The sequence below is a fragment of the Narcine bancroftii genome, chromosome 1 (genome assembly GCF_036971445.1).
Source record: "Narcine bancroftii isolate sNarBan1 chromosome 1, sNarBan1.hap1, whole genome shotgun sequence".
In the NCBI taxonomy this organism is placed as follows: Eukaryota; Metazoa; Chordata; class Chondrichthyes; order Torpediniformes; family Narcinidae; genus Narcine; species Narcine bancroftii.
The window spans coordinates 477,064,983-477,090,630 of NC_091469.1; the positions used below are offsets into that span (position 1 = coordinate 477,064,983).

The 25,648-nt window shown below is 41.4% G+C and overlaps 1 protein-coding gene across 19 annotated transcripts in view; it reads left to right on the forward strand.

The window, feature by feature from the left end:
- Positions 1 to 25,648, forward strand: part of kmt2ca (lysine (K)-specific methyltransferase 2Ca) — a 495,715-nt gene that overhangs the window by 84,937 nt on the left and 385,130 nt on the right. The window contains exon 2 of one of the 19 annotated variants that reach the window (XM_069914813.1): positions 10,232 to 10,314. The exons of the other annotated variants lie outside the window; for them this stretch is intronic. The gene's annotated coding sequence lies outside the window, so the exon portion shown is untranslated. The remainder of the gene's footprint in view (positions 1 to 10,231; positions 10,315 to 25,648) is intronic. 19 annotated transcript variants of the gene reach the window in all.

Sequence of the window (25,648 nt, forward strand, 5' to 3'; positions counted from 1 at the left end):
TCTAGCCAATAGTATTTATTTAGCAGGAGTGGCTTCCTTGCTGAACTGTTAATTATTAGCCCCCTTCATCAAACAACGATCTTTCAGGTGATGTTTGTTTCTATGAGTAAGCCACTTACCATGCAAAGGGAAGAACTGCTCTTTGAATTTTGCTCATTAAGTATGTTTCCATTCATTGCTATTTGTGTTGATTCTTTTGAATCATATACCACCCTGAGGACCAAAATAGACACATTTCATATATAGGCTACAAAATAATGTCTCACTTGTTTCCTCATATTTTTAAAATGTATTTTACAGAATTTTCTGACAATAAATCCTGATTCCAGTGATTCAATACCTTGTATAACTAAAGGTGGCATGGCTAGCGCAACGTTGTTTTGGCCAGCAATCGGGACCGGGGTTCAAATTCCTCATCATCTGTTAAAGAGTTTGTACATTCTTCCTGTGACTGCATGGTTTTCCCCAGGGGCCCCGGTTTCCTTCCACTGTCCAAAAATTGTACCTGGGTTATTGGTAATTTGGTGGCATGGGATCGTGGGCCGAAAGGGCCGGTTACCATGCTGTATGACTAAATTTTAAAATCTTGATGCAGGTTGTGTTTCATAATTTTTTGTCTTCTAGTTATTAAAATGGCTATTGTTGTGGAATGATACATCCCATAAATGTGTTGGATTCTACTCCAGAATTCAGAATCAGAGTTGCTTTATCTATTTGCTAAGATAGATGAGATTTTTTTTGACTATTGTACATGGTATCATCTTAAGGAACAATATAAATGTGTTGGAAGCAGTTCAGAGGAGGATGGGTTAATATCTGGAAAAGGCAGGTTACCAATGAAGGAAGGAAGACTTGCATCCATTGGAGTTTAGAACAGTGAGAGGAGATTTGATTGAAACAGACTAATTCTTTGGTGAGAATGTTTGCATTTGAGGGAGACTCTCAATAATGGAATCACTTAAAAAACATATGGTAGTTGTTCATTTGAGACAGATGAGTGATATTTTTCTCTATGCTCCTGAGTCTTTGGAACTTGTTCCCTCAGGGGGCAGTGGAAGCAGAATCTTGATGTTCATAGAACGGAGAGGCACTGTTATTGAAAAATACAAGATTCCTATCTGACTAATTTTTAAAGCAAGTTTATTGTCAATACTTGAGTACAATGTTCAGATGCATCGAAATTCTTGCTGCAGCTAAATCGATACACAAGTTGCACCAAAGGCAAATGGATATAAATGGAAATTACAACTATATGCCGAGACACAAAAAGAAACGATAAATACAAAGAACAGATAAATATTGACAGTTGCAATTAGTGCATGAAATAAAGTGAAATTTCAGTAGTGCAGGCATTGGTGTTAAAAGTTAGTATAGGAAGTTTCAAGAGACTGAAGAGGTATTGGATAAAAACTATTCTTGAACCTAGAGATCTGAGACTTCAAGTTTCTGTACTAATAATGAACTGCAGAAACTTAACAGGTCACAGTGTCCATAGGCAGTCAAACCCATGCCACGTGCAAATTAAAGAAGCAACACCTTGCATTCTGCCTTGACGGTCTCCAACCAGACATCATTACTATCGACCCCCAATTTCCATTAACTCTTCCCCAGTCTCTCTCTCTCTCTCCCCCTATCCCTTGGTCTCTTTCTTTCAGAGAGTTGAGGAATTAAAAAGTAACCAACATTTTGGTTCTGAACCAATCATCAGAAATAAGAAGAAAACCGGCAGATGCCTGAATAAAAAAAAAAATTGGAGGGAGGGAAGAGAAGGAAGGAAGGGGAAAATGCAGGCTTACAGGTAAGAGGCAGTAGGTGGATACAGGTGGGAGGATTGAATTTAAAAAAACAAATGCTGAGAAGGGATAGGGGTGGGGGAGCTGGAGGAAAGGAGATTGAGGGCCTAGGTTTGACATTAACATTTGTTACCCTTTACGTCCCATGAATGCTGTGTGATCTGCTGGGTTTCTCCAGCATATTTGTGTATTGCTCTTGATCCCAGCATCTGCAGATTGTTCTTTAATACCATGATGTTAGAGGTTCTTTATGATGGTGAAAGCCCTCTTTTTTTGTAATTCTGTATCGCACTATGAACCATATCAACCAATATATTTACAGTCACATCTCTTTAAATATTCACAGTGACATTTTCTCTTTTTTCCCCCCATTCCTCCCTTCCCTCTTCCCACCCCCCTCCAAAAACAGTAAATATTGAACATATAAAATACAATAAAACAATATCTTTATACAAAAGGAATACAAACAAAAAAGACGTGTTATCTACTTGTTCACATTAAATCTGATTGTGTTTATCTTCTTCTTAGGTGGTTGAGGTCCTAAGCCTGCTCTTTCTGCCATGTTCCATATATGGTTCCCAGGATTCCCCAATCATTATAACTTTCTTTTAAATTATATGTAATTTTTTTTCCCCCCCCCCAATGGGATACACTTAAACTTGGTTATATATTCCATTAATGTTTATAGTCATTTAGTCCAACGTGGCCATCTTATATCTTTATTTTCACTTCTTTTCCACCTCTTCATCACCTCCATCCCTTTTTTTCCATTACTGTTTTTAAGTTTTCCTTTTTAATTTCAATATATGACAACACATTTAAGACATGAAATACCCCAACAATCCCCACAAGCAATAACCCTTTAACCCCAAATGAACCTCCCCTCCTTGGATTGCCTCCTATCCCTTGACGGCAACCACAACTCCCCTTTCCATTCAGTTTGCGAACTTACTCGCAAGCGTCAACTGATTTCACAGTGACCTTTATTTTCCACCCCCCCAGAGAACATTATTTTCCTATACTTGTAACAAAGCTCTCTCTCTTTTTTCCTTCTTCCCCTTTTCTTATCCATCTTTAAATCTTTATATATATATATATATATCTTTCTTCTTTTCTTTGGCTTGGCTTCGCGGACGAAGATTTATGGAGGGGGTAAAAAGTCCACGTCAGCTGCAGGCTCGTTTGTGGCTGACCAGTCCGATGCGGGACAGGCAGACACGATTGCAGCGGTTGCAAGGGAAAATTGGTTGGTTGGGGTTGGGTGTTGGGTTTTTCCTCCTTTGCCTTTTGTCAGTGAGGTGGGCTCTGCGGTCTTCTTCAAAGGAGGCTGCTGCCCGCCAAACTGTGAGGCGCCAAGATGCACGGTTTGAGGCGTTATCAGCCCACTGGCGGTGGTCAATGTGGCAGGCACCAAGAGATTTCTTTAGGCAGTCCTTGTACCTTTTCTTTGGTGCACCTCTGTCACGGTGGCCAGTGGAGAGCTCGCCATATAATACGATCTTGGGAAGGCGATGGTCCTCCATTCTGGAGACGTGACCCATCCAGCGCAGCTGGATCTTCAGCAGCGTGGACTCGATGCTGTCGACCTCTGCCATCTCGAGTACCTCGACGTTAGGGGTGTGAGCGCTCCAATGGATACACATAATCTTTACATTATATTTTTACATATTTTTTTTTTTGCCGGTCATCCTTCTTGTCACTCTTCCTCCTCTCTTTTCCTGTCCTGCACATTTCTTGGGTTTTCTTTGGGTCCGAGAACAGTCAATTCAATACCCCAGGAATGAATACTTTGAGTACCGCTGGATGTCTTAATATAAAGTTATATCCTTTCTTCCATAAGATTGTTTTCACCGTGTTGAATTCCTTCTTCTTCTTTAAAAGTTCGAAGCTTATGTCCGGGTAAAAATATAATTACAAATATATTACAACTATATCTGTTAGAAATATTTTTTTGTCCCTTATATTCCAATGTCTTATTGTCTTCTGTAATCTTCTTTCTTGCCTGCTCCAGTATGTTTTCTCTTGTCATATATCTTAGAAATTTTACCACTATGGATCTCTGTTTTTGATGTGGTGGCGGTTTCGGTACTAGCGCTCAATGCACCCTTTCGATTTCTATTTCTTCATGTGAGTCTGTTATTCCCAGCACCTTCGGGATCCATCCTTTTATAAATTCCTTCATATCTGACCCTTCTTTGCCTTCTTTCAGGCCCACTATTTTTATGTTGTTTCGCCTAATGTAGTTTTCCAATATGTCAATTTTTTGCGACAATAAATCTTGTGTCTCTTTAATTATTTTTCGCTCTCTTCCAACTTCCCTCTTAGATCATATATCTCCATTTCTACAGCAGCTTCTCGTTCCTCCACATTTTCTACTCTTTTCCCTATTTCAGTCATGACCAACTCTAATCTTTGCATTCTGTCTTTAGCTCTTTTCATTTTTCTTTTGATTGAACTAAATTCTAATGATAGCCATTCTTTTAATGACCTCATTTGTTCTTCAAAAAAGGCTTTATCTAAGCTTTGTCCTTCTATTTTACCTTCTTCTTTCCTTTGAAATTCTTGGTCTTCCTCCTCCTCATCTTCTGTGTCTGTATCTATGTCTGTGTCATCTTCTCTTCTCTGTATCTTTGTATCTTCATCCTTTTCTGGTGAGCTGCTTGTGTATCCTTGCTGGGCCTCCAGCTGATGTGTCTCCTGTTGTTGGGCCTCCCTGCCGCAGGGCCTCCCCGCCGCAGGGCCTCCCCGCCGCAGGGCCTCCCCGCCGCAGGGCCTCCCCGCCGCAGGGCCTCCCCGCCGCAGGGCCTCCCCGCCGCAGGGCCTCCCCGCCGCAGGGCCTCCCCGCCGCTGGGCCTCCCCGCCGCTGGGCCTCCCCGCCGCAGGGCCTCCCCGCCGCAGGGCCTCCCCGCCGCTGGGCCTCCCCGCCGCTGGGCCTCCCCGCCGCAGGGCCTCCCCGCCGCAGGGCCTCCCCGCCGCAGGGCCTCCCCGCCGCAGGGCCTCCCCGCCGCTGGGCCTCCCCGCCGCTGGGCCTCCCCGCCGCTGGGCCTCCCCGCCGCTGGGCCTCCCCGCCGCTGGGCCTCCCCGCCGCTGGGCCTCCCCGCCGCTGGGCCTCCCCGCCGCTGGGCCTCCCCGCCGCTGGGCCTCCCCGCCGCTGGGCCTCCCCGCCGCAGGGCCTCCCCGCCGCAGGGCCTCCCCGCCGCAGGGCCTCCCCGCCGCAGGGCCTCCCCGCCGCAGGGCCTCCCCGCCGCAGGGCCTCCCCGCCGCAGGGCCTCCCCGCCGCAGGGCCTCCCCGCCGCAGGGCCTCCCCGCCGCTGGGCCTCCCCGCCGCTGGGCCTCCCCGCCGCTGGGCCTCCCCGCCGCTGGGCCTCCCCGCCGCTGGGCCTCCCCGCCGCTGGGCCTCCCCGCCGCTGGGCCTCCCCGCCGCTGGGCCTCCCCGCCGCTGGGCCTCCCCGCCGCTGGGCCTCCCCGCCGCTGGGCCTCCCCGCCGCTGGGCCTCCCCGCCGCTGGGCCTCCCCGCCGCTGGGCCTCCCCGCCGCTGGGCCTCCCCGCCGCTGGGCCTCCCCGCCGCTGGGCCTCCCCGCCGCTGGGCCTCCCCGCCGCTGGGCCTCCCCGCCGCTGGGCCTCCCCGCCGCTGGGCCGACCGCTCCTCAGCTGAGCCCCCCTCCCGTCGGCGTTGACCTTTTCTTTTACCTGTGCACTGCGCACCTCTTCTTGGCTCTGAGAGCCATTTTTGAAGTCTGCCGGTCGGGAGTGCACCACTCCTCTGGGTACTCACCAACATCGGTGATCAGCCGCTCCTCTCCATGGTGGCTCTCTGCTCCGATGTGCAGGTAAGACCTTCTTCTTTCTTCTCCAGTGATTTTCCTTCTTCCTTTTTCTCTGTTATTCTTACTTTTTCTCTTTTGGGTGCCATCTTCTGTCTCTTCTCTGTAACTTTATCTTTCTCTTCCTGTATGTTATGTTTATTGAGCTTTTTTTTCACATTTTTTTTTCTCTTCTCTGGAGAGGGCTGTTTCCATTCGACCAGCCACTACTCCATCACATGACTCCTCCCTGAAAGCCCTCTTGAGGCAAAACCTATCATGAATTCTTTCATTTGAGGTGGTATCTATGATGGACTTGGCTGGGCTTTCCTCTTTCTGTAGCCTTTTGCATTAATGTTCACTCAAGTAACCAAACCAGGACATAATGCAACTAGTCGATATACTTTACAAAGTATGTGGGTAAAACTTTGGCAGGAAAAAAAAATAATATTTGATATCTTGTATTCAGGGGGATATGATTCACAAAATATATATGGTAAATAATTTTGAAAGCTAATAACATTAATGTTTCATTGCAAGGGGAAATGAATACAGAAATTGGGAAAATCCTAAGGTGTTCTACAGGTATATTAAGAGCAAAAGGATAGTAAGGGACAAAATTGATCCCCTTGAAGATCAGAGTGGTCAGCTTTGTATAGAGCCGAAAGAGATGGGAGAGGTCTTAAATGTTTCTTCTTCATCAGGAAAAGGACAGAGTTGTGGGGAAGTAAGGAAAACAAGCAGTGAACCTATGCAGATAAGAGAGGAGGAAGTGCTTCTGTTTTAAAGCAAATAAGGGTAGATAAATACCCAGGGCCTGACAAGATATTCCCTCAGACCTTGAGGGAGGTTAGTGTAGAAATTTCAGGAGCTCTTGCAGAAATATTTAAAATGTCCTTAGCCACGGATGTGATGCCAGAGAATTGGAGGGTAGCTCGCTTTGTTTAAAAAGAAATGCTCCAAAGTTAACCCTGGAAATTATACATTAGTAGTATGCAAATTATTGGAAGGTGTTCTAAAAGATCAGATATACAATTGTTTGGATAGCCATGGACAGAATCAGGATAGTCCACATGGCTTTGTGCGTGGTAGGTCTTGTTTAACCAATCTTAGAGATTTTTGAGGAAGTTACCAGGAAAGTTGATGAAGGAAAGGCTGTGGATGTTGTTGTGTACATGGAGTTTAGTAAGACCTTTGACAAGGTCCCACGTGGGAGATTAGTTAGGAAGGTACAGACTGTAAGTATTCGTGGTGAAGTAGTGAACTGGATTCGACAATGGTTGGACGGGAGAAGCCAGAGAGTAGTGGTGGATGCTTGCCTCTCAGACTGGAGGCCTTCGACTAGTGGTGTGCCTCAGGGATCAGGGCTGGGACTATTGTCGTTTGTCATCTACAATGGTATTCAAATGTTTGGGCACCCCCATCAAAATCTTTGTTACTGTGGACAGCTAAGTAAGTTTAAAAAATTGACCTGATTTCTAAAAGGCATAAAGCTAAAGTTGACAGATTTCTTTAATATTTTAAACAAGATTTACTTTTTTAAATTTTCCATCTTTTACAGTTTCAAAGTAACGAAAAAGGTAAAGTGTCTGAAGCAAATGTTTGGGCCCCCTGCATGGTCACTACTTAATAACACCCCCTTTGGCAAGAATCACAGCTTGTAAATGCTTTCTGTCGCCTGCTAGGAATCTTTCAATTCTTGTTTGGGGGATTTTTGCCCATTCTTCCTTGCAAAAGGCTTCTAGTTCTGTGAGATTCTTTGGCCGTCTTTTATACACTGCTCCTTTGAGGACTATCTCCAGATTTTCATTGATGTTTAGGTCAGGGAGGGGACTGAGAGAGTCATGGTAAAACCTTCAGCTTGTGCCTCTTGAGGTAGTTCAATGTAGATTTTGAGGTATACTTGGGATCATTATCCTGTGGTAGAAGTTGTCCTCTTTTCATATTCAGCTTTTTTCCCGATAGTGTAATTGATGTTTGCTTCCAGAATTTGCTGGTATTTAATTGAATTAAATCTTTCCTCTACCAGTGAAATGTTCCCTGTGCTGCAGCACAAACCCATGAAATTCTACACCCTTTCATTCCTTTGCTGATTGTAGCCAAAAAGTTTTTAACTTTATCAGTCTACAGGATTTATTTCCAAAATGCATCAGGCTTGTTGAGCTGTTCCCTTGCACACTTCTGAGGCTAAATTTTGTGGTGAGGAGGCTGGAAAAGTTTCTTTTTCTTGATGACTTCCGTGAAGATCATACTTGTGCAGGTGTCGCTGCACCTTCACTCCAGAGTCTGCTAAATCTTCCTGAAGGTCTTTTGCAGCCAAATGAGTTTTGATTTGACTTTCTAGCAAATCCCACGAGCTGGCCTTCCAGGCCTCAACCTGACCTCCACTGTTTTGGTTAACTGCCATTTCTTGTACAATTACAAATTGAGGAAATTACCACCTGAAAACGTTTTGCTATCTTCTTATAGCCTTCTCTTGCCTTGTGAGCATCATTTATTTTAATTTTCAGAATGCTAGCTAGGCAGCTGGTTAGAGAGATCATGGCTACTGATTTTTGGAACAAAGTTTGAAGAGTCACGGTATTTAGAAAGCTTTGAAATTTGCATAGCTTTACCTTTCCAAACCATGACTTGTGAACAAGCCAATTAATGTCTGAGAACTTAGTAAAAGTTTTATGAGAGCTAAAATCTCTTGGGGTGTCCAAACTTTTGCATACCACATTGTACATCAGGGATCAGTGCTGGGACCATTGTTGTTTGTCATCTATATCAACGATCTGGACAATAATGTGGTAAATTTGGATCAGCAAATTTGCAGATGACACTAAGATTGGTGGTGTTGTGGTCAGTGAAGAAGGTTTTCAAACTTACAGAGAAATTTGCACCAGTTGGAAAAATCGGCTGAAAAATGGCACACAGAATTTAATGCCGACAAGTGTGAGGTGTTATAGTTTGGAAGGACAAACCAAAAAGGACATACGCAGTAAACACTAAGGCACTGAGAAGTTGGGGATCAGGGAATACAGATACATAATTTCCTGAAAGTGGTGTCAAAGGTGGATAGGGTTATAAAGAGAGCTTTTGGCACATTGGGCTTCATTAATCATAGTACAGGTTGTACCTCTAATCCAGTGCTTTGAATCTGTCGCCATTAGTTTGTGGATCTGACACCAGAGCAGCGCTGTTAGCTGCACTAATATGCCAAAATCAGTTTACGCTGCAGCTGAGTGTTTTGGTGATACAGTCCTGTTAATTTCTTGTATACAGTTGTACTTTAGCCCTTCAGGATGTCCTCCAAGAGACCAAGAGGTGCAGAAGATGATGCTAGTACTAATAAGTGTTCCCTTAGGGGTCAATTTATGTTTTCCGGTATTTTCTGTGGTTTGGCAATGGCCAGGTCTGAATGTCACCTGATTAAAAAGATTCATCCTGTATTGAGTACAAGTACAAGAGTTGGGATGTTCTGTTAAAGTTGTATAAGACATTGATGAGGCCAAGTTTGGAATATTGTGTGCACTTTTGGTCACCTAACTACAGGAAAGATATCAGTAAGATGGAAAGAGGGCAGAGAAGATTTGCTAAGATGTTACCCAGACTTCAGGAATTGAGTTACAGGGAAAGGTTAAACAGGTTAGGACTTCATTCTCTGGATTGTAGAGGAATGAGGGGAAATTTGATAGAGGTAATTAAAATTGAGGGGGACAGACACTGAAGGGAGGTGAAATATAAAGCAGAGGACATGGGTTAAGAATGAAAGGGGAAAAGTTTGCGGGAACCTCACACAGAATGGTGGGGGGGAGGGGTGGAATGAACTTTTAGCTGAAGTGGTAATGTGGGCTCAATTTTAACTTTTAAGAGGAATTTGGACGGGTACATGAATGGGAGTGGTATGGAGGCCTATGGACTAGTTGCAGGTCAGTTAGACTAGGCAAAAATAAAGGCCAGTTTCTGTGCTGTAATGTCTATGGTTCTAAGCATAAGCTGCTTAGAACATTTGTCAGACCAGTTGAGTCATGTATGTAGCATTGATTTGCATTAATTTGAAAAGAATAAAACTGCTTTGGGAGAATTCAGAAGTGGTTTTGGTGGTCTTATGAAAAAAGATTGGTCAGGTGGTCTTGTATCTACTTCAGTTGAGAAGTGTGAACAATGACTTGGTTAAAATTTGATGGATTCATGATAAGGAGCTCCGTTATGATTATGGGTTTTCAGGAATGTAGTGTTGAGGTTACAGTCAGATCATTAACAATCCTCTTGAATGGCAGAACAAAATTGAGCTACTGACATACTCCTGGCTTATGAATTCCCTACCTGGAGGGGTATGGATCATTAATATTACCAGGAAATTTACTAAGAAGGTTATGGATATGGAAAACAGTCAAAGTGGAATTGAAACCAAGATTATATCAGCCATAATGAATGCCAGAGAAGGCAGAAGGCCAAGTAGCTTACTCCAACCTATTCTGTCCTTGCCCATCGCTCACAACTGTGTACTTTGGTCACTAGATAATATAACGTGAAGTTATTTTTTACTTCTAACTGCCCAAAAGCTAATACTCCATCAAAAATACATCTGTGCCTTTATTATTATTTGAAAATTAAGAAAATCATTACATGTATTGTTTTTCTATGCAGGCATTTACGTATGTGCTTGTGTATCAGCCCTGCAAGCAAGTCACCTGATACAAAATCTTTTCACCTGGGATAACTGAGTGCAGGTGAAAGCCAATCTCTTTCAACATAGTGACATTCAGGTGGCCTTCACCTTCTGTTTCAGGTTCCAATAACTACATTAGATAACCCAGTTAGACCGTTGAAAAGGTGTGATACTATTGACTAGGCTGCGGTATTTTTCCATGGATTCATTCGAGCTTAGAATTAATTGGGCTTGCAAAAGAAAGGTCACGTAATAGCCAAGACTGACTTGAATTTACAATGAGTGTTCTGCTGTGTGATAATTTGAGGAAAATTTGTCACCCCCCCCCCCCCCCCAAAAGTGCTAGGCTTCAATCCTAACAGTATTCTAAAGCTCAGAGAAGTATTATTTCTGGCTGCAGTTTTAATATCACTGAGGAAGCAGATTGTATTTTATCTGCAATATTTTGTCTTAACTGAAACTATATTGTTAGCTGACCTACACAGGGTACTGTCCTGTTATGACAGCATTTCTTAGCCATTCTATTTTTGCAGTGTAAATTATAGTTTCTTGTTTACTGTGAGTAAAACCCCTGGTATCTGGCACCTATCAGCATTGATAGATTCAGTATAAGTGAATTTTCTGGTTGCTTGAGATTGCATGTTTTGCCATTGGCGAAGTGAATGCTAAGAGTGTTAATTTTAAAATGTTGTCTTTTTTGCCCATTTATTTTCCACAATGTTTTTGACAGTTGCTTGAGTTTTCTGTTTGACTGAATCCTGGATAATGGGGATTTTACTATATTCCTATAAAAAATGTTGAATGTAAATTCAGAATTCTGTTTGGACATTTTAATGGAGCATTAAAACTTAGTTTGTCAAATTAACTGGAAAATATTGCATAAAATATAATTTACAGCTGCTTTTGCATTCCGAATGTGATTAAATTAGACAATGCTTTGTGGAGGGTAACCAGAACGTCCACTTGAACAAAGTCAGCTTAAGTGCCTACAAGTTCTAACTTTTAAACCTGGGACATGTATTTTAATTTTCAGTGTGGTAAAACAAATTAATTCAGTGATATTGTTGAAGTGAAAAATTAACTAAGTGTATCTAACCTTCCCCCTCACCCCCCGAATTGTAATTGTGTACTCTTTAAACAATTAATTGGGTTTCATGGACATGAACTTTTCATGCAAGTTGTTTGCTAGCATTTACCATCTTTCAGAGAGGCAGCAGGACTTGGGACTTGTGCTCTTGGGCTGATATTTATCATTTGGCTTTGCTACTACTCAGGCAGCACCTTCAAAACCCAATCTTAACTTGAAGGGCAAGCTCACAGCCAAGGTTTCTTTGATTCAAAAGGGAAATAATCCAGGAGATTGTAGGCAGGTGAGCCTCTAAATCAACAGCATTAGCAATTGAGACCGGGATTTGAATCCCAAGCTGTCTGTAAGGAGTTTGTATGTTCTCCCCATGCCTGCATGGGTTTTCCCTGGGGACTCTGGTTTCCTCCCACCATTCAGAAGTATACTGGGGATTGCAGATTAATTGGGTGTGATTGGGAGGTCAAAATGGCCTGTTGCTGTGCAGTATGTCTAAATTTAAAATTTATTTAGTATTTAAGCACATTTTTGTCAAGACATGATCAGATTTGTGGCAGTCACCATAGTTTTGAGGAGGTGACAAAGGTGGCAATGGAGATTATTTACATGGGCATTGACAGGGCGTTTGGCAAGGTCCCTCATAGGCAAAAGAAGGCCACAAGGCAAAAGGTGTTCAGGTGAATTAATAGTTTGGATTCTGAATACACTTGCCCAAGAAAAGGTGGGTGAGTAGTAAATTTGAGAGACGCAAGGGACTGGAGACACTAGAATATGAAGCCAGGCATCAGGTTATGGAGAGAAGGCAGTGCAGTGGGGCTGAGTGGGAGAATGTATCAGCTCATGATTAAATAGCGGGACAGACTCAAATGGGTACTGATATTTACTCTTGTGTTTAATGGTTAAACAATCAGTTCGAGGAACTGGGAGGGTTAGCAAGTTTGCAGATGATGCAAAAATTTGGAGTTGTGAATAGTAGGGAGGATTATTAAAGGATACAGAAGCATTTAGATCAGATACAAATATAGACAGGAATGGCAGTTGGAATTTAACGAATGTTGCACTTCAGGAGGTAAAATATAAGGGGAAATTATATATTGTTAATGGCAGGGTTCTTGACAACATTGATGTGCAGAGGAATCTTGGGGTCCAGATCCATAGTTCCTTGAAAGTTGCCACGCAACTATAGAAAACTTTGGTTCGCTCACACTTGGAGATTTGTGCGCAATTCTTGTTGCCCCTTAACAGTAAGGATGTTGTCCCTTTTGAAAGGGTGCAGAAAAGACTTATCAGGATGCTGTCTGAGTTTGAAGGTTGGACAAGGTTGTGCTGTTTTCCATAGAGGCCTGAGAAAAGTTTATAAAAATAGAAGAGGCATAGATTTCATAATCTTTTACCAGGGTAAAACTGTCAATGGAGGCCAAGCATTTAAAGTGGGTTAGGGAAGGTGGAGAATTTTACTGCTCAACTAAACCATCTATAAATTTGTAGTGGGCTTTATAAAAAGGGGGGGAATGAGTCACCGTTCAGAAGCAAGATTGAAAACCTGGCTGAATGGTACACCAGCAACAAACTTGCACTCAGTCACCAAACTAAAGAGCAGATTGTGGACTTTTGGAAAGAAAATCCAGAGGTGTACGATCCAGTAGTTATAGAGAATCAGAACTAAATTTAAATTATCTTGGAGGATCTTTACTGGACTAATGTCATTGTGAAGAAAGCACATCAGTGCCTCCACTTCCTCGGGAGTTTGCTGAGGGTTGGTATATAATTGGAAACCGTGGCAAACTTCTTCAGATGTGTAATGGAAAATGCACTGATCAGTTACATCATGGCCTGGTATAGGGACACCATTATCTCTGAGCAGAATGCCCTGCAAAAGCCTCTCCACCATTGAGAACATTTGCAAGGAATGCAACAATCGTCAAGGATCAACACCCCACAGCACACATTCTGTTCTCGCTGCTGCATTCAGGAAAGAGGTATAGGTGCCACAAGACTCACCAGGTTCAGGAATAGCTGCTTCTCCTCCACAATCAGACACCTCAAAAATTATCTTCATCAGAGACTCATTATAGAACTCTTACTTTTGCACTTTACGGATTTGTTTTCTCTCTCTCTCTCTCTCTCTCTCTCTCTCTCTCTCTGTATTGCACAGTTGGTTTGTTTACATTTATTTACTTGTTTAAATGTTTTATGTTGAGTCAGTTTTTTTTGCACTGGCAATAAGTGGTAATTTGCCTCACCAGTGGGAAAAATAATCTTGAGTTGTATGTAATAACAGTAAGTATGAAATCTAAACTAATTAACTCAGTTCCTCCAGTCTCACCAAGAGATAACAAAACAATATTTGGGTAGCTGTAGCCTTGTTGAGGGGGAAGGTAGGGATCCATCATCAAGGATCCACACCACCATGAGGAAAGAGATACAGATTTAGGTGCCACAAGACTCGCACCAGCAGGTTTGGGAACAGTTGCTATCCCTTGGATTCTTGCACATTATTTATTACTGAATATTTACTGTTTTATGTATTGCACAGTTAGTTTGTTTACATTTCTCTTTTCTATACATATTTAAAAAAATACTTTATTTATAAATTTTTGACCATAATAATTTCAAATAAATTATTATATGTGGTAATATACTCCCATCCTTCTCAACCCACCCTTTCCACCCCCCCACCCTAAAAAAAGAAAAAAACTAAATAGGTCATATGCATTAAATGGTAGGCTATTGAGATGTGCAGAGCAACAAAGGGATTTAGGAGTTGTGGTAAATAGTACCCTCAAGGCTGATACTCAGGTAGATGGTGTGGTGAAGAAGGCATTTGGAATGTTGGCTTCATAAATTGGAGTATTGAATTCAAGAGTAGGGAGGTTATGATGAAATTGTACAAGGCATTGGTGAGGCCAAATTTGGAGTACTGTGTACAATTTTGGTCACCAAATTATAGGAAAGATGTAAACAAAATAGAGAGAGTGCAGAGAAGGTTCACGAGAATGTTGACAGGATTTCTAGGTTTGAGTTATAGGGAAAGGTTGTGCAGACTGGGGCTTTTTTCTCTGGAGCGTAGAAGATTGAGAGGGGACTTGATAGAGGTGTTTAAGATTTTAAAAGGGACAGACAGAGTAAATGTGGATAGGCTTTTTCAATTAAGAGTGGGGGAGATTCAAACTAGAGGGCATGGTTTAAGATTGAAGGGGGAAAATTATAAGGGGAACATGAGGGTAAATTTCTTTACGCAAAGGGTGGTAGGGATGTGGAATGAGCTTCTGGCAGACGTGGTCGAGGCGGGATCATTGGTTACATTTAAGGATAGACAGGATAGTTACATGGAGAGGAGAGGACTGGAGGGGTATGGACCAGGTGCTGGTCAGTGGGAGTAGGAGGGTGGGAATTTGTTACGGCATGGACTAGTAGGGCTGAACTGGCCTGTTCTGTGCTGTAAGTGGTTATATGGAAAGGAAAAAAACTGGAGAATGCCAAGAAAATACAGCCTTTATACAGAAAAATCTATTGGAGATTACCAAAAAATGAGGTCTTCAGAGAGTCAATCACATTTTGTAAATACGGGTTCAATATTTTCCAAAGAATATGATATTTATGTCACAGATTATAAGTAATTTTCTCTAATGGTTTACAACTACAAAGTTCTGCATGCCATCTTTCCAAGCCTAAATCTATTCCTGACTTCCATGATATTGCTATACATTTCCTGGAAAATGCTAAAGCAATTAAATTCAATTTGATAAATATTTAAATTTAATTTTTTGCTTTATAACTTTATTGAGTCCTGTGGGAATTTGACCCCAGTAATTTGTCCCCAAAAAATTACCTGCCACTAACCAAAATTGTCTACCTTTAGCTCATTGCCAAGTTGAATGAAAAAGGTTCCAACCTCAGATCTACATCTAAAACATAAATCTGATATGGCAGGATTTAATCTATTTAGTTTTTGTGGCATCAAATATGATTGATGTTAAAAGTTATATTTAACTAATATATCTTACATATATATGTTTAGTCATATTATTCTTACATAAATCCATCCAATCCTTTTCACTTATTTGAGTATTTAAATCTAATTCCCATCTTTATCTTGATTTATATACCCTAATTTTTGGGGCCTTGGTTTAAAGTAAATTGAAATTACTGAAATAAATTTAGTTAGAGTAATATTAGAAATTAGTAATTCTAATTCACTTTGATTAGGTAGCATCAAAGTAGGACCTATTTTGCCAGATAAAAAAAATATTTTATTTTGTAATAAATTACAAAATAAAGTACTACTAGGTATACTAAAATTTTCCTTAATTCCTTCAAATATATAAATCTTCCATCCTCAAAACAATCTACGATCCTCTAAATGTTCTTCCGTCTCCAAATCCTCAAGAATTGGTTATCCTTTGAAAAAGAAATAAACGTATTTTGACATAGAAGCGTTTTTCTAGATACTAAACCTTTCATACCAATTTCATTATCAATATTATTCCACAACTCAAGTGTTTCAAAATAAATTATTCCCTACATCCAAATCCAAATTAGAATTCAATTTATAAATAAAATCTTGGGGATCTATATACCCTATTGCATAAAATCAATAGAAGCCCAAGATGGAATACTATCTAAATGAAACAATACATTTATAAATCTCAATTGAGCTGCTTTAAAATAATTATTAAAATGAGGAAGATGCAAACGCCCTAACTCGTATTTCCAAGTCATTTTTTATCCAAAGAAATCCTAGGCATTTTATCCTTCCATAAAAATTTCCTAACCACCATAATTAAATCCTTAAAAAGTTGTGAAAGAGTTGGAATGGGAATTGATTTAAAATTAATTTGAATTCTAGGGGAAAAAAAACATTCATTTTAACACAGTTTACCCTACCAATTAAAGAAACAGGTAAATTATTCAATTTTTAAAAAATCAGCAAGGGTAAATAATTCAATTTATATAATTTTTAAAAATCATTATCAATTCTAATACCCAAGTATTTGATACCTATATCTGACCACCTAAATTTTGTGATACTTTACAATATGTATAATCATCCTCAGCTAAGGGAATAATCTCATATCCCAATTAATTTTATAACCAGAGACTTCCCTATATTCTTTGAATCTAATCTGTAATTGTAATAAACAGTTTTTAGGATCAGTTAAATAAACCAAAACATCATCAGCAAATAAATTAATTATATATTCTTCTTGATTCCCTTGATCTTAGAACCCTGTATAATTAGTTCAGCTAAAGGCTCAATTGCTAAAATAACTAAAGCTGGGGACAAAGAACAACCTTGACGTCTTGACCCAGTTAATGGAAAAGAAGCAGAAATTTGTTCATAGTAATAAATTGCCAAAGGGTTTTTAATAGAAGGCTTTAATCTAATTTATAAATGTAAAACCAATACCAAACTTCTCCAATACTTGAAACAAAATGTTCCATTCCAACATATCAAAAGCCTTTTCTGCATCTAAAGTTACTGCAATATAATGATCTCTTTTCTGAACTAAATTAATTAAGCTAATTAATCTTGCAATATTGACCACAGAGTATAGTTTTTTTAATAAAACCTGCTCGATCCATATGAATTAAATCAGGCAAATATTTAGATAACCTATTTGTTAACAATTTTGCAATAATTTTATAATCTACATTAAATAAAGATATTGAGAATAAGATGCAGGATTTAACAAACATTTATCTTTCTTTGGTATAACTGTAATTATTGCTGTTGACAAACAATCTAGTAAAGAATGGGTTTCCATTGCCTGCTTTAACACCTCTATAAACTGAGGTATTAAAAGGTCCTTAAATCCATTTCCTGACTCATTGCTTGCAACTAATTCATCAGTTGCCTGCCCATACCTTGCTCTTTAACTTCATATAATTTTATGTGCACAGCCTCTTCTTGAAATTGAGCCCATTGATATTGTTCTTCTGTCTCCTCCTTCAATCTCCTTTTATCTTCCTCCTCCTGCTCCATATTGCTGATGGATGAAAAAAGCATTTCCTGCTCAGCCTCTGAGTACAAAGGAGGCGGGTCTTGAAATTCAGTCTCCCACTGTAATTCTGATCGATCCATTCTCCTCATGTGCTCTTGTAACCTTGGTAGTTCCACAGTCTTCTTCAGGACACTGGTGCCGTCTTCTTTGGCGTCCCGGACAGATGGCTCTGGAGTCGCTTGAACTCTTGCTACTGTCACTCTTGTTACCTGTGGAGAAGGAAAAAATCCAGCCCAAGGCTCTAACTTTGAGGTAGTCCCAATTTTTAAAAATCAGTTTTCTAATTGTTGGAAGCTTTCCCTTTCTCGCAGCCATAGTTAAAACTGTGCAGGCAAGATTCACAATACTTTTAACTATGAAAATATTTTTGTTCAGTTATTACTGAGGCGATTTTCCATGTCCCTTGCTCACACCATCATGCTACGCCCCATATCTTTTCTTGAATACAGTTTTTTGCACTGCCTATAAGTAGAAAATCACCCTGGCCTGCAGGAAAAGGAATTTCAGGGTTATGTGATGTCATGTATGTACTTTGGCAATAAATTTGAACTTTAAAGGAGATGATGTGTGAGGCACAGTGATAGATGCCTGAAACTGGTTGCCAGAAATAATGGTTGAAGCAGACACAACACATTAAGAGGGTTCCATATTGACATAATGAATATGCAGGGAGAATCAGAAGATGAATCAGAATTTATTGTCATGAACATGTCACAAAATTCATTGTTTTGGGGCAGCATTACAGGTGCAAAATTACTGTAAATTATACTTTAAAAAAAATGTAATGAAGAGAAAATGAGGTAGTGTGTGTGGTTCATTGTCTGATCAGAAATCTGATCGATAATAGAACAATGCAGCATAGGAGTACAGGGCCTTCGGCCCTCAATATTGTGCTGACCCATGTGATGGCAGAGGGGAGGAAGCTGTTTTTGTATTGTTCGATGTTTCTCTTCTGGCTCTTGCTTGTTGGTAGTAGTGACACGAGGCCGTGACATGGGTGGATAGAGTCTTTGAGGATAGAGGCTGCTTTCTTGAAATGCTGTCTCTTGTAGATGTCCTTAATAGAGTGAAGACTGGATGCTCTTGATGGTGCTAGCCAAATTCACAACTCACTGTGGTCTTTTTCTGTCCTGTGAATTGGCACCTCCATACCAGACTGTGATGCAACGAGTCAGAATGCTCTCCACAGTGCACCTGGAAATTTTTGCAGGAGTCTTTGGTGATGTACCCTATCTCCTCAAACTCCTCATGAAATATAGCTACTGGCAAGCCTTTGTGATTATGTCAACATGGGGTCCCCTCAGATAGATCAAAGATGTTGGTACCCAAGAATTTTAAGTTCTTAACCCTTTCCACTGCTGACCCATCTATGGACTGGTTCGTGTTCTCTTGATTTTCCACCCCTCCCCAACCACATCAGTTCCTTAGTTTTGCTAACATCTAAAGTTGAACATCTCAAGTACCTCTTTTGCTCCATGTTGCCTTTGCCTGCTGTACTCCTCTCTTCTTCAGAACCAGATCCCCAATATCTGTCGAAAATCAACCATGTCTGCTAGCCTTGCTTTAATTCTGACAGAAACATACAAACTCTGTGCTCTCAAAATTTCAACTTTGAAAATCCTCCACTTAACTTGCATATTCTTGCCCGAAAATGACATCCCAATCCATGCATTCTAGATTCTTTCTCATTTCCTCAAAAATGAGCCTTTCTCCAATTTAGAATCTTGACCTGAGGCCCACACCTATCCTTTTCCAGTATTCACTTGAAACTAATGGCATTATGATCACTGGACCCAAAATGTTCCCCTAGAATTACATCTGTCATCTATCCTGTCTCATTCACTAAAAGGAGATCCTGTATTGCATTCTCTCTAGTTGGTACCTCTATTTAATCATTTAGAAAACATCCATGAACACATTTGACAAATTCCAAACCATTCAGCTCCTTTACAGAATAGGTGTCCCAGTCAATATGTGGAAAATTACAATCCCCTACTATCACAACCTTGTGTTTCTTGCAGCTGTCTGCTATCTCTCTGCAGATTTGCTCTTCCACTTCTCGTTGACTATTGGGCGGTGTGTAATACAACCCCATATGTGTGATCGTATCTTTCCAGTTCTTCAGCTCCACCCATATAGCCTCAGTAGATGAGCCCCCTGGTTTGTCTAGCCTGAGCTCTGCTGTGATATTTTCCCTGATGAGCAATGCCACTTCCCCTTTCATCCTCCTGTTCTGTTACTTCTAAAGCAACAGAATGGTACGTTGAGCTGCCAGTTCAGCCCCTCCTCCAACCAAGTTTCACTAATGGCCATAATATCATAATTCCATGCGCCAATCCATGCTCTAAGCTCAGCTGGATGCTCTTCTCACTTCTCATCAGGATTACTGCTGGCTTCCCTGACAACCCACATTCTCCAAGAGGAGCATTCCTCTGCCTTGGCTACCATTCCCACTGTCATGACTAGAGGAAAAAAATATGAAATCTAAAACCTGTTTTTACCTGTGCCTACCTACTGAATCCTTTTAGTTTCTTGAAGAAGGTGGCTCTTTCTTACATCAACTCCTACTATCCCTCGACTCTTAACTGTTTGAGCCAAAGCCACACCTCTATGACTCAGGCCGCTCTGATGATGACCACTCCCTCGATGGGTTCAAAAGACATTTGGTCAGATATGTTGATAGGAAGGGTTTAGAATAATACAGATCAAATGTAGGCTCATAGGACTCGCCTCAATCTCATGGATGAGATGGCCTATTGGTATTATTCTGTGCTGCATAGGGTATGGCTTAAAGCTTGAGAACTCTTCCGCCTGAAGTTGCCCTGTAATTTGTACACCATCATGGCTTCAAAATGTATTGATGTTCCTCCATTGTCACTAGGTCAATATTCAGGAACTCTCACCTGAACAGCATTGTAAATATACCCATGCTACAAAGTCTGCAGTGGTTCAAGTGACATCTCATTATTGTCAGAAATAAAACTTCTCACACATGAGTCTCTTTAAAACTGATGACACGACAAGCTTTATTTACAAGTCTGCAGAGTTGGACTCAACTGGCTTCTCACCAGTTAAGCCCCGATACATACAGTGCATTGATTTTTATACCCTTATTGTTTGCCCTTCCCCTTCTTATTAATACTGTTTTAATTGGTTAGTATTGCAAAAGCATTCTAAGTATAACTGCATTTTTAATTATCACGTTCGTTACGTACGCTGTGAACTCTACATACACTAAATTCTGTTTCTCACCCTTCTTATCAATCTTTTGTCTCCTGCATGTCTCTCACTATGACCATGGAAAGATAGGTTTAAAAAAACATATCCAGCTGAACCTTTTGTCCTTGGCTGCTAGTAAGCTCCCTGTCCGTTCTGGCTTCCCTTTTTATGATTAATCATCACATTTTAACTTAAGTCATTTTAACCTAAATTCTCTATATAACAATCCACCCCTTTCTCTCTTTAAAATGTGTGTATGCAAAACCAGAGTCCATCAGGGCATGGTGGGCCTGAGTCACCCTTCCAACCGTTAAGAGGGAAAGGAGTGGTATTAGGAATCTGTATATAATGACCCATATTATTTCCTTCTTTTTCCACACAAGGGGTATATGGATGTTGGGTGGTATTTTCTGCCCAGCATTTTTAGGGTTCCATTCATACGTTCAATCCTCCCTGAGCTTTGTGGATGCCAAGGGGTATGTAATTTCCAAGAGACCTGTAATGCATTACAAATCAATTGCTGGATTTTTGAAGAAAAATGTGGACCCCTGTCTGAGTCTATAGAATCCATTATACCATATCTGGGGATTATCTGCTCTTGGAGGAGGCGAGCTACTGTAGAGGCTGTAGCATTTACTGTTGGGAAGGCTTCCACCCATCGGGTAAAGTGATCTATTACCACCAACAGATACTTCCATCTTTGGACTTGAGGTAACTCTGTGAAGTCGATCTGGATACGTTGAAAAGGGCGTATGGCTAATGGTTGACCTCCCATGGTCCCTGTCCTCATTATTTTCTTATTAATTTTTGTGCATAGGTAACAATTTTGCACCTCTTGTTGGGCCAAGGTGTAGATTCCCTTACACACATATTCTCGAAGCACTGTGTCACATAAGGCTTGGGTGCCCCAGTGGCTCTGTTGATGCAGGTGTTTTAAAATATTGCGAGTTATTTCTTTATTTAGAACCATTCTTCCATCTGGTGTCTTCCATGTTCCATCAGGCAGCTGGTTTGCGCCCAGCTGAGCCATGTCCTTTTCTTCCTTAGCAGTGAAAATGGGAGCCTTCTTTATGCCTTGCCTTATTGGGATTAAGGTCAGCAAACGGACTTCTTGTTGCATGGCTGCCCTTTTGGCTTCTTCATCAGCCAGTCTGTTTCCAATTGCTGTCGTGGTATCTCCCCTCTGATGGCTTGGTATGTAGACCACTGCTATTTCCTGGGGTAATGTCAAGGCTTCTAAAGTCAGAGTAATCATTTGTTCGTGTGCCAATTCCTTTCCTCTTGATGTAATTAGACCACGCTCCTTCCAGATCTTACCAAAGGTATGCACTACCCCGTATGCGTATTTGGAATCAGTGTAAATCGTTCCAGTTTTCTCTGCCAGTATTCTGAGGGCTCTCTGCAAGGCATATAGTTCACAGGATTGTGCTGACCAGCTTCCGGGTAGTCTCGTGGATTCTACTACTTTCCAAGTATTTCCTTCTATTATAGCATATCCACTTCTTCTCATTCCGTCAACACATCTGGCGGAGCCGTCAATGTAGAATTCATATCCTTCTCCCAGCGGAGTATCGCAAAGGTCTTCTCGGGTCTTGGTCTGAAGATCCGTCAACTCGACACAGTCGTGCTCCACCTCTCTCTCTGTTTCACTGCCATATAAAAACTGAGCTGGGTTGCAGCTATTAATCTTTGCAAACTGTAGATCTTCTCCGACCATTAAAATGGTTTCATACTTTAATATGCGAGAATCAGTCAGCCATCGATGGGCAGTTTGTGTTAATAAAACACTCACAGAATGGGAGGTGTACACAGTCATCTTTCCTCCAAAAGTAAGTTTAGAGGAAGGTTTTGTTTTCTTTCCCCTCTGGATTCAGCATTCATCTGTCGGATAGTCTATACCATAACCTTTGTCGCCTTCTTTTGATCTTCTTCTTCTCTCTGCACATATACTTTTTGCGCCTTTTTTAACAGGTCGCTTAGGGGTTTTTCGCTCCAGTCCTCCTCCTTTTCTAGTTTCTTTCTAATGTCCTGCCATGATTTGGAAACAAATTCAATTCGAATAAGCTGTTCACCCATTGGTGTACTAGGGTCCACGCCCGCATACTGTTGGACATTCTTTCTCACCCTCTCCAAAAAATCAGTAGGGGACTCGTCTTTCTCCTGGTGGTTCCCAAATGCCTTGGTGAAATTGTGACCCTTTGGCACAGCCTCCCGTATCCCTTTAATTGTCCACTCTCTATATTGTCTCATACTTGCCAATCCCTCGGGTGTTTGTTTGTCCCACCTGGGTTCATTTAAGGGATATTTTTGTTCATGGGGTCTGGGGTCCCCAGGTTGTTCATATTCCCACATGAGGAGGGCAGCCCGTCGAATCATCTGCCTCTCCTGGGGTGAGAATAATGTTCCCATTATTGCCTGCATCTCTTCCCACGTATATGTGTTTGGTCCCAGGAATTGGTCGAGCTGTTCAGCCAGTCCTATAGGATCTTCCAATAACTTTTTCATTTCTTTCTTAAATCCCCGCACCTCTGTACTAGTTAGGGGAACATTCACATATCCCATTCCCCCTCCCGGTCCTCCCATAGGAACTTCCCTCAGGGGATTTAGGCTTATTGAAAACTTTGATGGTCCTGGACCAGTCTGGGATCTTGTCCAGGGTCGGTTTACCGGTGGAAGTTTAGGGTCCGACTCCCTTAATTCATCCTTTTTTTCCCGGCCCCTTTCGGGGCAATCAGATTCATCGCCTTTCCCCTCCGGTAATGAGCTTTCCTCGGGCGCAGTAGGCACCGGGGGAATATAAGGAGGGGGAAGGTTGTCCAGAGGTTCCCACTTCTTTTCTCCCGCTACCCTCAATTTAAAACATTTTGTTAAGGATCCTGGCCAGGGAACCCAACAAAATGCATATGCTGACTCTTCTTGATTCACCTTTGGTCTCGAATTTACATATATGTTTAATGCTTGTCTAACCCAATCCTCATCAGATCCAAATTTCGGCCACCAGACCGAGGAACCTTTAATAGGTTGTTTCGACCAAAGGAGACAATATTGGACCATCTTTTCCTTGTTTTTGTCTCGATATCTTTTACTATCCCAGTTTTCAAACATTCTCCCCAAAGGGCTGTCAAGGGGAACTCCCAGGAATTGTCCTGAATTTTCAGACGAGCCCTTAGATTTTGATCCTCCCATTTTCCCACCTAGATCCGTTTATCGTTGCTGAGGACCCTCTCGTTCTGGACCCTACTCCCTTCTTCTCAGACGCCTCGTCGGAGGTACTGTCCCTCCTTCGGTTACCGCTGAGGTTTCCCTGGGGTTGACCCCTCTCTTCTCGGCACTTCGTCGGAGGTGCTGTCCCTCCTTCGGTTACCGCCGAGGTTTCCCTGGGGTCTATCCTAGAGTCCCACGACAGGGTCCTCACGCCACGACAAAAGCTCTATACCTGATCTATTACGTTAGGTTTTTTATCCAAACAGGTGTATCCCGTTACACCTGTTACCCAATCCCCACACCACAATCGTAAGTCGTCACTTACCGGTGTCTTCCCGGGGATTGAACCGTCACCCTTCTCCTCTCCGTCTTGTCGTGTCACCCTGTCCGGATACCACTCGCTCAAGCCGCCCGAAGCGACGAGCAAGGGACTAGGAGCCGCTGAACTCAGCGGGGTGCACCACCTCCGATGTCCCTCTTCTCGCCTCCCCTCACGGCCGGAGTGTAGATCCCGGACGAGCCCCCATTTGTCAGAAATAAAACTTCTCACACATGAGTCTCTTTAAAACTGATGACACGACAAGCTTTATTTACAAGTCTGCAGAGTTGGACTCAACTGGCTTCTCACCAGTTAAGCCCCGATACATACAGTGCATTGATTTTTATACCCTTATTGTTTGCCCTTCCCCTTCTTATTAATACTGTTTTAATTGGTTAGTATTGCAAAAGCATTCTAAGTATAACTGCATTTTTAATTATCACGTTCGTTACGTACGCTGTGAACTCTACATACACTAAATTCTGTTTCTCACCCTTCTTATCAATCTTTTGTCTCCTGCATGTCTCTCACTATGACCATGGAAAGATAGGTTTAAAAAAACATATCCAGCTGAACCTTTTGTCCTTGGCTGCTAGTAAGCTCCCTGTCCGTTCTGGCTTCCCTTTTTATGATTAATCATCACATTTTAACTTAAGTCATTTTAACCTAAATTCTCTATATAACAATTATCACTTTTTTTTCAGGCTAATTTTGGATGGGAATTAAATGATGGCTCAACCTGTGAATCTCTGAATGAGCCTATTTGCATAGTGCTGTTTAATAGCTGACTCCCCAAAATGAGCGAAGTGGTTAAATGAGAAGTAAACCGTTGTGTATGTTGTTCATATTCTATTTAAAGAAACTACTTGTCCCTTTAATTTCTAATAATTCAACAGCATTGGAAAAAAAATAAAATATTCTCCTGATATTTTGTTCACAAAAAACCACGAGAAGGTGCTGATTCTGTGCTCAAATCAGCCTGAGCTGGAGTCAAAGTAGAAAATCTGATGATGTTGAATCCAGTTGATGATTATTTTTGAACTAATTTTATTTTATTTTCTGTGGATAACCTGGACTATCAATTTAAACCAAATATTTGATTGGTTGCATTTTTGTTTAGGTTGTTGATTAGATTTCATTGGAACTTCCTGATTTAGCCCAAAAGATTTTGTCTCCACTACCTTCATTGTGTCCAAATGAAAATTAGATGGCTGGTGTCACATTCAGGAGTGCCTTGCAATTGGATGTCAAGTCTATCAATCACTGGCCGATTATAAAGCTGTCTTCTGCAATAGGCAGGTTGATACATTTTGTGGTTTAGTTCCAATGGCTACAATTGCACTCTTGGTGATCAAGTATTATGGAGGTTGTCACAATATTCATTTATTTGTGGTGCCAATTGAATGGTATCCACTGCCTTTGATGAGGGAGAATGAAGCCAGAGATCACCAGCTATTTAGCCAGTGAAGTATTTCTGTATTGGATATGTGTGAAAGTTAATTTTATCTGGCATAAATCCCTGCCTTACTGGAATTAGGTGCTGTCACTCAGAATAGTGGGGATG